The sequence below is a fragment of the Arachis hypogaea genome, chromosome 20 (assembly GCF_003086295.3).
Source record: "Arachis hypogaea cultivar Tifrunner chromosome 20, arahy.Tifrunner.gnm2.J5K5, whole genome shotgun sequence".
NCBI lineage: Eukaryota > Viridiplantae > Streptophyta > Magnoliopsida > Fabales > Fabaceae > Arachis > Arachis hypogaea.
The window spans coordinates 6,709,161-6,721,916 of NC_092055.1; the positions used below are offsets into that span (position 1 = coordinate 6,709,161).

The window sequence follows — 12,756 nt, forward strand, 5'->3', positions numbered from 1 at the left end:
GTATAATAATCCAATAATACATTTTAAGTTCACAGTTTTAAATATTGCTAACTAATTAATAATAAAAAATAATAAATTTTATTTACTTTCTAGTATTCCACAATGTATGTAAATTACTAAAAGATAAAAAAATATATTTTTTATTACACAATCAATTTCATGAATAAAGAATCGAAACGAACAATTGCAACATTAGAGATTCTATTGATTAATCTCAAATTTTTTAATCAAAATAATGGATTATTTTTTGAACACTACAATGAAGAAATTGATTGGATCTCTGTCCATTGCTGCAACTGTGATTATCGCATAATCAACGATAAATATTGGATATTAAAGAGATGGATAAACAATGAAGAAAAATTGGATATTAAGTAGATAGATAAATGATGAACAAAAATCATAAAAAAAATTGATAATCAAGGAGATTGATAAACAATTTCAATTGTAGGATTAAGTAATTGATGATAGATTATTCACCAATTTATGATCTTAATATTAAAGAAAAATAAGATTAGAATATCTAAATCAAAATAAAAACTTAAAAATTGAAGATAGAATTTTAAAGATAAGATAGATGAATAATAAAATAATAATTTATAAACACGAGCAGAAAAATTTAGGATGGCATAATATATGACGCAGTGCACAATTCAATCGATTAGGTACTACAACAAATCGATTAAATTGTAAAAATTTATATTGCTTTGAAGAATTAAATCGATTGGGTAACACAACCAATCGATTGAATTGTGAAAACCCATGTTGCTTTGATAACTTCAATCGATTGGGTAACAAGAACAATTGATTGAATTAGAAAAAACTTACATGGCTGACAAAATTCAATCGATTGTGTAGCAATACCAATCGATTGAATTTTCAAGAAACACGATTTCACGAGCGTTTACGAAAGTAATGAATCAAGGATAAAATTCTAATTGATTAGGATTGCCAAAATATTTATTACGATTAATGGAAGATCTAATTCGTTATTGGTTTGTTCTTGATTATTAATAAACATGATAAATGAATGATAAAATAATAATTTATAAAATAAAAAATAATTTTATAATTAAATAATATATAAAAGATTAATTTGTAATTAAAATTAAATAAAGATTATTTTGTAGTTATTAAAAAACTTAAAAAACATATTTTGTTATGAAACCATTTAATGGTCCAAACATTCTAGAACTATGGAATCCAGTGTATCAAAATTAAACTCATATATATCTATCTCAAAACACATATTAACTAAATTTTTTTTATCATCCCAAATTATCAAAGAGCAAATTAATAAGGATCATTCACAAAAAACTAATTAATATAAGAGACTAAATAATATATCATCATTATAAAAAGAAATTATTTAAATCAAATTTTAAAATTTATAAAAAAAAGACTGAAATATTGTTTTAAAAGATAATAATGTCATTAATCAATCTCGTAGTCTAATTTTTCTTTTAAATGATATTTTTTAAATACCAAAAAAGTCATTGATTCTTTATCTTTAGTGCCCTTTAATTTTTATTTTTTCTTCAAGGGAATTACCAAGAATAATATAAGCAATAACCATAACCTTCATGCAATTAATGATGAAAGCTTAAGCTGATAACATGCAACTATTTATTTAGTATATTCTAATGAACTGTTAGTAGCTGCTCCAGCCAAATGAATTAGTGGCCAATAGAGCAAGGCAGTAAGAACACGTTCGATTAATTGTATTGTACTTGTGAGATTTGAATTTCTACCATTTTGTACATTATTTCCAAAGGACAGAGCCATAGCTGGAAAAACTTTTAAGTACAATTGAAAAAATAGTATGTCACGCATTAAGGAAATAAAATAAAGAGTTGAGTAAAATAGATATGATATGCCAACAAATACTCAAGCAGAAGCCATAAACATCAACAAAAATTTTAAGGGGTCATCCAGATAGACAATATTTAAAATACATACACTACGGCAGAAGCGGAGAGTAGTGGCGGGTAAGTAGCGGTGGTGGCCATAATCGCCGCAGATTGAAAGGATCGCGGCAGAGTTGAGCAGCGGTCAGGTAGAAGCCGCAAAACAGTCCTGTATCGCGGTTGGGCAGTGGAAAACGCTGCCAAATTTGCATACATATCTTCAAGCTTCTTTGGATAATCCTATCTGTTCGGTGCGAACAAGAGAGGGAGCAGGGGCGCGAAACAACCCACTCTCCCTGTGCCGCAATATCCCCAGCGACCGCGGCAAGAAATGCCGCTAGGTGAGGTTCTTATCTTAATTCATTTTTCAATTCCCCTTTTTATATTCTAACCACTAATTGATTTCTCCCAATTTTGAAGAAACCCGCGAGTTGAGCTTCGTAGCGCGCCAAACACTGCCTTCGCTGCTCTACCGTGCGCCATTGCTGTTGATCCATCCACAGTTCTTGAAACCCTACCCCCTCATCCACAGTGTGCGAAATCCCTCTCCTCAGCTCTACCCTGCGCCTCTGTGTGGGTTTTCGAGTCGCAGAGCCCCCATCCGTGCTTCTCTCACCGGCATCGAAGTTTCCTATATCCTCGATCGTGCGCGACACCATTACACCCTCCTCCACCGTGAGCCAATCTGAGCTATTGTAGCCTCTCCCTTGTCACTGGTTTGTTCTTCCACACTGAACTTTCCTTCTTGTTTTCATTCTTGGTTCAGGATTCTGAAAAGGAATTTTTCTATATCTTCTATTAATTGGGGTTAATTGATGCTGTTTAGATAGTCTGAATTCGTTAGATAAATACATTTAGTTTTCAATTAATCTGAATTCTCTGGGTTAGATAGTTTGCTTTGCAATTTTATCTGCTCTGATACTAAGTTCATAGATACTTTATGTACACTGTAACCTTGTGAAACTTTTGTTGTTGGATTGATTCTTGTCTCACAATCCAATTCTCAATACGCTACAAATGTATCTGGAACTGGCACTTTGTTATTGACTTTTTCAAGTGACAAGTGAACATTGGTATTTTTATATTTCATATGATGTGTTGCTGGTGGGTTATTTGTGCTTTACACCTTGGTCTTTATTTTAAACAAATTTGCTAGAAAAGGAGAACATTTTATTTCTTCAAAATTTACATCTGATAACTTTGATCCATCCAAATGGTTTTGATGGAATATTTTTAAATTTGCTTGCTTAGTTGAATCTCTTTGATGCTTGTGCATGTCATTGTACAATTTTACAATTTCTTCTTGCCGTTTAGTTCCTGAGATAGATGCATTATTGGAGTTTTTGGTTTATTGTGTCCGATTCATTGAAAACATGAAAGCTTATTGATTATATTTTCTTTATATTGTGCCTAGTTCTATTCCATGTTTTGCAGCATTTATGCATGGTATCATCTGATTCATGAATGGAATGTTAAAATCAAGAGGCCTATCTAAGTTCTAACAAACATATAGACACATGACCCTATATCCCATTTTATATTTGTGTGATTGGTAACTGTTGTGATCAACATTATGGCAATGACATAGAGAAGTTGCATTTGTATTATTATTTACGTGAAATTAGAAAATAGTACTTAATTAATTTAGAAAGCTAGCTAGCTTAGCTTGATTATATTTTAAATATTGGTAGAGAAATTGTTGTACAGGATTTTGATGTTTTTACATATATGAATAATAATGGACTTATTATAGACTGTGCGTGTTTAATTTAATTTATCATTTATTTAATTGACTTCAATTTCTTTGCCTTGGCGAAAGTTTCCTCTTTCTTTTTCATTTTTGGTTAATGCAGTTTACTGTTTCATTGCAAATGAAGCCAAAATTTTGGAAGAACTCAATTATATGCTTCATTATTGTTACTATAATTATCACTGTTATAGCATCTTCCTTCTATGGTTCAAATCCAAATAAGAGTACCCTAATAATTCAGTTGTCATTCCCATTATCTCTGTTCTATTATGCTTGTTCCCTGCAGAAAGTTGGGATTTCCAGTTAGATTTGTGGTCAAAGTATTAACTACGTTGTTAATGTGTTTCTCACAAATACTGGATTTCTATTTGTGGTATCTTTAATTTTTTAAGTCATGGAATAACTAAGAAAACAGGGCTAATATATTTGATGGTAGGTTGGTGGAGTACCAATTAGTTTTGCAATGTTTATGATTTGGTACATGGGAGAAGGGAAAAAAAAGTTGGAGTGTAGGGTATTAGTTAAATACCACGTGATGTTATTGTTTTGATAAATATATTCCTTGACACAGTCATATAGCTGATTGTGATTTAAGATACCACAGTACTCATCCATTTCTCTCCTTAAGTTTTCATGCTTCTTTCTTTTTGTTTTTATGGAACCCTGTTGGGATCTCTAGTGGAAAGCATATTCTTGCAGTAACTGCATGTTTTTGTTATTTTCTTTTGGGTTTTGGAAATTGTGTTTTAATGCAGATTTATTTGAAACTGAAAGCGTGTAGAGGATCTTCAACGGTGTCTGTTGCTAAGTACTGTGCAAAAAAATTGCAAAATTGTCTCTGAGGAGAAGCTTCTAGAGCACACTTTGATCAAAGTTATTTTTCTTTCAAACTTTGTTATTTGTTATGAGTGTGATGATTCTAATTTATTATTATTGTTCTCAATCTAAGCATGCTCAGATCAAAGGGGCTTAATAGATAACTAATCAATAATTAAGTAGGAGCAGCCATGCTTAATATTCTTCAGCTATATTTTCAAAACAACATTAAGTCTTATTTGTAAAAGTTATTAACCAAGAAACATAAATTGAAGTCAACCTATAGAAATTCATACGTTGTATACATGTGTACTCAAGTTGATAACTACTATCCACATATTATTCAACAAATTCAGTATATATATATTTCGGTTAAGAATGTAATTATTAGTTAATTTTTCTTTATTCTTTATATAGTTACTTTTTTATTCTACATAATTTTTATCCACGTGTCTTTTTCTTTATTCTATGGAGTACATGTAGTACTCTCTCCTTATCTTTATTTCACTTAATTAAAAAAAATAATAATAAATACGTGTATAAAAAATGGTAAAAAATAATAAAATTAAAAATTAATAATTAGTACGGATAGTGTATAATATGATGAGATAATATAATCAAAATAAAAATTAATAATCTTAAAAAATAATAAAATTAAAGATAATTAAAGAGGTTCAAGATAAGATTGAAGAACTATATTTTTTTATCTATTAAAATTATTGATAAAAATAAAGAATGTTTTGAATATAAATTTTTAAATTTGCTTCTAATTAAATAAGATTGAAAAAATAAATAAATTTACTAATATTTATAAATAACTAATCTTTAAATAATATCAGTAAATTTTTATATAAATTTTGTTACACATAATAACAAATTAATATTTTTTAATTTTATTCTTTGATTTAAATTTGTTTATTTTAACATTTTACATGTAAATAATTTAAGATATTTTATTTTTTTATAATTTATTTTTAATTATTATTAAATTTATAATTTTAAAATAAAAATATAAAATTAATTTTTTAAACTCAATAGAATAATTTATTAATTTCTTAAAATAAAAATAAATTATTCTTGAATGTGTCCTACAACTTAAAAGACTTTAAAAATTTTAGTTCATTAAAGGTCTATACTTATCCTTGATAAAAACAAGGTGGATGGTAGAATATTCTTGAATGTGAGTTGATGAATGACTTGAAGTATTAACCTTCGACACAAGGCCAGCGAGGATACTGGTATTGCAAATTTCATTATCGTTGACATGGGTGAGGTAAACTATGTCCAGGATCTGAGAGTAAGTGGGATCAAAGGGGTTGGGAAGATGAGAATACAGTTACTAGGTCCATTTGGTTAATGATTTTCTCTGCTTGATGGTGCATTGCTTATAATCCCTCTGTTATAATTATTTATGTCTTTCGTTCTATTGAGTTAAACTTTTAAAAAAATAATTTCATGACATTTGAATTAAGTTAATACTTGCATTATTTTCTTACTTAAATGGGATTTCATGCTTAATATTTTGCACTAAATTATATTTTTTCAGTTGTGGTCGAAATTTGAACATAGTTAAAATTAAGCCGGCTGCATATTTCTCTAAATCGCACTAAAAATTTCAAAGCTTCTTTCATATCCATGCGGGTCAGATATGCACCTTGAGAAAGGCCACATTACTATTAAGAGATGCGGTTACCATACTTTTCTAATGATTACAATTTAGCATCCAAGGGCCCTCCAACTTTTTAGTTGAAATGGTTTGGGTATCCGGCAATAAAAGATAACAAAGGCTATAAAGGAATTATAATGCAATCTAATCATTCGTGCGTTATTTTCCGTTCAACAATTTCACACCTTATTTTTCATTATTATTTTTTTTAGTGACTATTTTTAATTATTATTTAATTCTAACTTTTACTCCTGTGTTTTTTTTCCTCATTTTTTATGGAAGCTTTTCTTTATCTTTTCATTTTTTAGACTTGGGATTAGCAATTCTTTCTGCCAGTAATTTTTTAGAAAGTACAGAATTTTGCAATAAATAAGTAACCTACCCAATATTTTTTGTGTGCTACATGATTTTGCTTGTAATAATTTCTCGAATTCAACTCTTATTCTACTCCCCTATTTTATAATTGTGATAAACTGTTATTAGTTCTTCGGACATAGCCCATTTTTTATCACCATTTTTGTTTGTTTTATGTCTTTGTTTACAGTTTATTCCTTTGTTTGTGCTATTTCATTAAATTAGACATTTATAAGAGCTGGATTACAAAACCACGAGGTAGTGCAGATTACAGGGATGGTCTAAATAGATTCTTTGACTTTGCATTTTCCAATGCATCATCCGATGGGATGATACATTGTCCATGTCCTTTGTGTAGGTTCCGGTTTTTTCAAACTAGAGAGGATGCATATGATCATCTTCTGATGAAACCCTTTCCCCCTAACTATACCTTTATGGTTACATCACGGTGAGAGGATCGTAAACGAGAGATCCAGTGGTAGAGAAGAACTAGAACCCACTGGAAATTCAGGAGATCAAATGCGTGATATGGTCCATCACGCCTTCAACTTGTCGGGACTGAAGAGTGATGATGAAGACTCGATGAATGAGCATGTTGGAGACATTGCGAAGAGGTTGCCGTACTTATTTGATGAACCTAGCCGCGAGGCTCGTACCTTTCATGACTTGCTTGAGGACGGCGAGCATAAATTATATCTGGGATGCTCAAGATTCTCGAAGCTGTCTTTCTTGGTGAGGCTGTACCATATAAAGTGCATGTGTGGAGTGAGCGACAAGGCTTTCGGGTTGATTCTAGAGCTATGGGGGGATGCCTTTGAGCATGCAAAGATTCCGAAGACCTTGCATGATGCCAAGAGGATCATAAGGAAGCTCGGTATTGAGTACAAGAAAATAGATGCATGTCCAAATGACTGTATGCTATATCAGGGCTCCGACCAAGACCTGTCTAGATGCAAATGGCGTGGAGCATCCAGGTGGAAGCAAAAGACCCGAAAGAATTCTCTAGTAAGGATCAACGTTGTTGTCAATAAGAATGGGAAACCTCTGCCGGCAAAGATTCTCCGTTACTTTTCTCTGATTCTACGGTTGCAGCGATTATTCATGTCCAGCAAGACATCCGTGGACATGTTGTGGCACAAGAGAGGAACCAACTCTGACGGTTCTTTGAGGCATCCCAGGGACGGCGAGGCCTGGAAAGTATTTGACAGGAGATATATTGAATTTTGTGGCGATCCACGGAGTGTTCGCTTAGCCTTGGCCAGTGATGGCTTCAATCCTTATGGAAATCTGAGTTCGAAGTACTCAATATGTCCAGTTATTCTTATTCCGTACAACCTACTCCCGTGGATTTGCATCAAAACAAACTAACTATATTCTCTCCATGATTATTCCCGGTCCTAAAATGCCTGGCAAGGACATAGATGTCTACCTACAGTCCCTGATCGATGAGTTGAAGCAGTTGTAGGCTGGTGTTGATACGTACGACGCTAGTGAGAAGAAAACGTTCAAGATGCATGCTGCCTTGCTGTGGACTATCAGCGATTTTTCTAGCTTGGGCAATTTATCTGGCTGGAATACGTACAGCGGGAGAGCTTGTCCCACGTGTAATTTGGATGCCGAGAGTAAGCGACTTACCTTCAGTCAGAAATGGTGTTTCATGGGTCACCGTCGCTTCTTGAATCACGATCACAGATATAGACAGGATCGGCCTAGATTTGATGGTAAGGTAGAGAACAGATCCCACCTGTAAAACTGACTGGCAGGGATATCTCGAGACAGTTAGAGGGTGTGCACGTCTCACTTGGCAAGGTGCAATCGGTTGCTGGTAAAAGAAGACGCGGACAGCAGACCGTGGTGCAAGACGAGTCTCCTTGGAAAAAGAGGAGTATCTTCTTTGACCTCCCATACTGGGAGAACAACGAATTACGTCACAACCTAGACGTGATGCACATAGAGAAGAATCTGTGTGATAACATTGTCTTCACCATGTTGAACAAGAGTGGTAAATCCAAAGACCACCTAAAAGCTCGAAAAGATCTCCAGTTGATGGGAATCAAGCATGACATGTGGCCACTTGAAGGTGGAAAGTATTCCTCTACAGTCTTTACCATGTCCAATCCACAGAAGGATGTCTTTCTGAGGACCATCAAGAATGTGGTCTTTCCAGACGGGTACTCTAGCGATATCTCTCGCTGTGTTGATTTAAAACAGCGCAAGTTATTGGGCTTAAAGAGTCATGACTGCCACATTCTAATAGAACATCTATTGCCAATTAGGTCAAAACATGTATTGCCCACCCTAGTGTCCGCCGTCTTGGCAGAGTTATCAATCTTTTTCCGACAAATATGCAATAAATCCATAGATCCTCAGCAACTTCCTCTACTTCAGGATCGTGTGGTCCATACTCTGTGTCACATGGAGATGATATTTCCACCTTCCTTCTTCACAGTCATGGTTCATCTAATGGTGCATCTAGTCGATGAGGTACATCTCGGTGGCCCAGTGCATTACCGGTGGATGTACCAAATTGAGAGGTAGAAATCTGTATTAGCCTTCTCGATATGTTTCGTTAATATAGCCTGGTTCTAGTAGTTTACTTGTTATGTTCTCGAAGGTACCTATATCGTCTCAAGCATTACGTGCGTATGTAATAGGCACAACCGGAAGGCTCAATTGCAGAGGGCTACTTATCCGAGGAGATTCTCACATTCTGTTCAAGGTACCTAGATAATGTCGAGACCAGGATCAACCGACCTACGTGCGTTGATGATCGGCCGAGCGAAGCTTTGCCAAGCGATATTGCCAGCATGTTCCCAGAGGTTGGAAAGGCAGTCGGGGCTGCTTCCTTTTTTACTCTAACATCAACCGAAAACCTTCAAGCACATCGCCATGTACTGGTCAATTACATTGCTGTAGAGAAATTCTTGGGGTAAGTATGGAGTGTGAGTTCTACTTGTATGAAGTGAGCCAATATGGTATTGAGAGTACTGACCAACAATCAACTTTTGTGTGCACAATGAGTTTAGAGCCATCACAAAGAGAAAGTTGCGAAATAAAACAAGATCTCAGGCTCACATAGAATGGGATTTCCAAAGTTATTAATTGAGGGTAAGCCTGGAAGAATAGAAGAGCTACAGATGAATTTACAAAAAAAACTCAATTGTGTGAACCGAAAACTGAACATTGCTATTACAAGAATTGCAAACTCTTATGGACATCCTAATATTCTTGCAGAATTTATAGCCGGGCAATTAAGGAATAGAGTTTCGTTTCGTAAAGCAATGAAAAAAGCTATTGAATTAACTGAACAGGTGGGGACAAAAGGAATTCAAGTACAAATTGCGGGACGTATCGACAGAAAAGAAATTGCACGTGTCAAATGGATCAGAGATGGTAGAGTTCCTCAGCCTAATCGCTCTTTTGATTTTGGAAAAAAGAATATCTTTATCAATATACTCTTTCTTCTACACATTGATCGCCACCCCCTAATAGAGAATAGCTAATAATTAGGACTCATAACAAAAAGGGTTAAGTTCAATTTTGGTCCCTAACGTAGGGGTCGAAAATTTGTTTCGTCCCCAATTTTTTTCTACAAAATGGTCCCCAAAGTTTCAGTTTGTTTTAAAATCGTCCTTTTTACCAATTTTATTTTTTTATTACCAAATTACCCCTCATTTAAAAAATTATAAATAAAATAAATATAAAATAAATAAATAAAAAGAAGAAAGAAAGGGATACTAGAAGGGGGGGTGGGGAGAGAAAGAAAGCAGGGGGTGCGAGAAAAAGGGGGGAGGGGGGAGGGGGGAGGGGGAGGGAAGGGGGACCGCCGCACCGCCGCCCGCCATCTTGCCGCCCTCCGGCACCGCACCGCACCACGGCACCACCACCACCTCCTCCTCCTGCTTCCTCGCCGTCGCCACCGGTCTTTATTACCGCCGCCGCTCTTCACTGCCGCCGCCACTCTTCGCTGCCGCCGCCGCTCTGCTCCTCGGGGAAAAGGGGAAGGGAACGCGAAGGGAGAAAAGGGGGGAGGGGGGTTTTGGGAAGAAGAGGGGGAATGGGAAGGGTCCTCGCCGCCGCCACCGGTCTTCACGGACGCCGTCGCTCTTCGCTCGGCCGCCGGGGTCGCTGCTCCTCGCCGGTTTCTGGTTTCTGGTTTCTTGTGGTTTCTTCTGGTTCTGCTGCTTCTGCATGCTTATGATTATCAATATGGTTTGTGTTGTTGTTCTTTTGATTCCATTATCCATTGAGTTCTAAGTTATGGGTTTTCGTTTTTCTGATTTTGGGTTCTGAGTTTTGAAGATGACGATGATTTTGAGTTCTGGGTTGTTGTTCTTCTATTATTGTTGTTCTTCTATTTCTTGCTATTTTTATTGTTGTTTGTTTGAGTTCAGATGATGATTTTTTCTGAGTTCTGAGTTTTGATGATGATGATTTTTTTGAGTTCTGAGTTTTGATTTGGCTTGAATTTGGAATTTTGATGCTGCTTTGATCCATTGTTGTTCTTCTAGGTTTGTGCATCTGCTTCTGGTTTCTGGTTAATGTTGAGGAAGAAGATGGGTGTTGAGGAAGAAGAGGGGAGGGAAGGGTATTTTCGTCCGTCGGACTATTTTAAAACAAACTGAAACTTTGGAGACCATTTTGTAGCAAAAAAAAAGTTGGGGACGAATCAAATTTTCGACCCCTACGTTAGGAACCAAAATTGAACTTAACCCTAACAAAAATAAATAATCCATTCATGGGAAAAGCTTTTCCCGTATCAAGCACTAATATATTTTTAAAAACGTTTTAAATAGATGGGGTAATCATTCGATTAAAAAGAATGAAAGCTCGTTGCTTTTTGTTTCTCTATAATTGGAGTTGCCAAGTTCTATCCCTTTATTACTTAAACCCAACTGATTTTGTTCACAAATTCAAACAAAAAAATGGTCCGATCCAATAAGAATGAGATCCTTTTATAATTCGCTATTGATACGACATGCAGCTTTTTCCATTCATTCCTTTCTGGATCAGTCGTGGTCTTACAAACCCTACCGAGTCTATGGACGAAACAATTGCTTCATAAAAATGTGTAAAAAATAGAGTCGCACTTAAAAGCCGAGTACTCTATGACCATTGAGTTAGCAACCCCCTCTCCCTGTTGTGGACGGAGAGTTTCCCAACTGGTTCAAGCATGAGGTAATCCTTTGTATATCAGGATCCGAATATCCTTTGGTGCTGTCTTGGGTCTAATTGTTTCATGCCAGGTTCCCTTTGGAAGCACCAGTTATTCGAATGAGTTGCAGTGGCTTGCTTGTAGTCCCATTGCTCAAGCAAGACGATTTAAGGCTTACAACGTTAATGGCTATAAATTTAGAACCATGTCGAGGGAGGAAAGGATGAAAACACAGAATAGCGGGGTTTATGTCACTTCATATACTAGAAGTTATGCAAGCAAACGGGATAGCAATGTTGCTGTTGGTGGTGTCTCGTATTACGGGAGATTAGTAGACATCATTGAGCTAAACTACAGTGGTCAATTCATGGTAGTTTTGTTCAAGTGTCTTTGGGCAGACATCACGTCGGGCAGAGGCATACGACAAGACGTATTGGGCCATACCTATGTCAACTTTGCCACACCGATTCACACCGGTAATCGAGAAGACGACGAGCCACACATCTTGGCATCTGAGTCGCGTCTTGTGTTCTACGTGGATGATGAGGTTGACAACGGATGGAGTGTCGTAGTCCATGTGAAGCCAAGAGATTTGTTTGACATGGCTGAAGATTATGAAGTGTGAGGTCGACCTTCATCCCCAGCCTTGTATGACTAGCTTGCCTGCGGTTGACATGAGATGGCGATTTAGAAGAATCCACTAATGACGGCGTTGAAGATTGTGATGAGACCGCCGATTCATAAATACATTTTTCCGTCATACATTTAGCTCATATTCATATGAGATTCTGCATAAATATTACTATCATGCTTCACCAATGATTTTGAGTGTCTTGTATTTTGGTCATATCAGTAGACAATAGATTGAATTGATTGAGTTATTTTAGATATTTAAAAACTTATTCTCTCATAAATTTCTCTTTTATCTAACCGGTTTTTGACCATGTTGTATCCTCTCCTTCAAGTCTTCCTACAATCACATGTTTATATTGTCCTTGTACACTCTTTCTATGTCTGTGGCCTATCAGAAAAATTGGAGATCCGAGACTTCTTTTTGGTTTACCAAAGCTACTGGTTCGTAGAGAAGATGATAGATGCTTCTCCATTC

At 35.5% G+C, this 12,756-nt stretch overlaps 1 long non-coding RNA gene across 4 annotated transcripts; it reads left to right on the forward strand.

Moving 5' to 3' along the window:
* The first annotated feature begins 1,668 nt into the window (after window positions 1-1,668).
* Window positions 1,669-11,812, forward strand: LOC112786653 (uncharacterized). 4 transcript variants are annotated; one of them, XR_011878897.1, is made up of 3 exons: window positions 1,758-2,248; window positions 2,328-2,623; window positions 11,005-11,812. It is a non-coding gene; the product is annotated as an uncharacterized lncRNA (long non-coding RNA). The 4 variants fall into 4 exon arrangements; XR_011878896.1 differs by lacking the exon at window positions 11,005-11,812 and adding an exon at window positions 4,413-4,852 and having other exon boundaries at window positions 1,835-2,248; XR_011878895.1 differs by lacking the exon at window positions 11,005-11,812 and adding an exon at window positions 3,322-3,662 and having other exon boundaries at window positions 1,835-2,248.
* The last annotated feature ends 944 nt before the right edge of the window (window positions 11,813-12,756 follow it).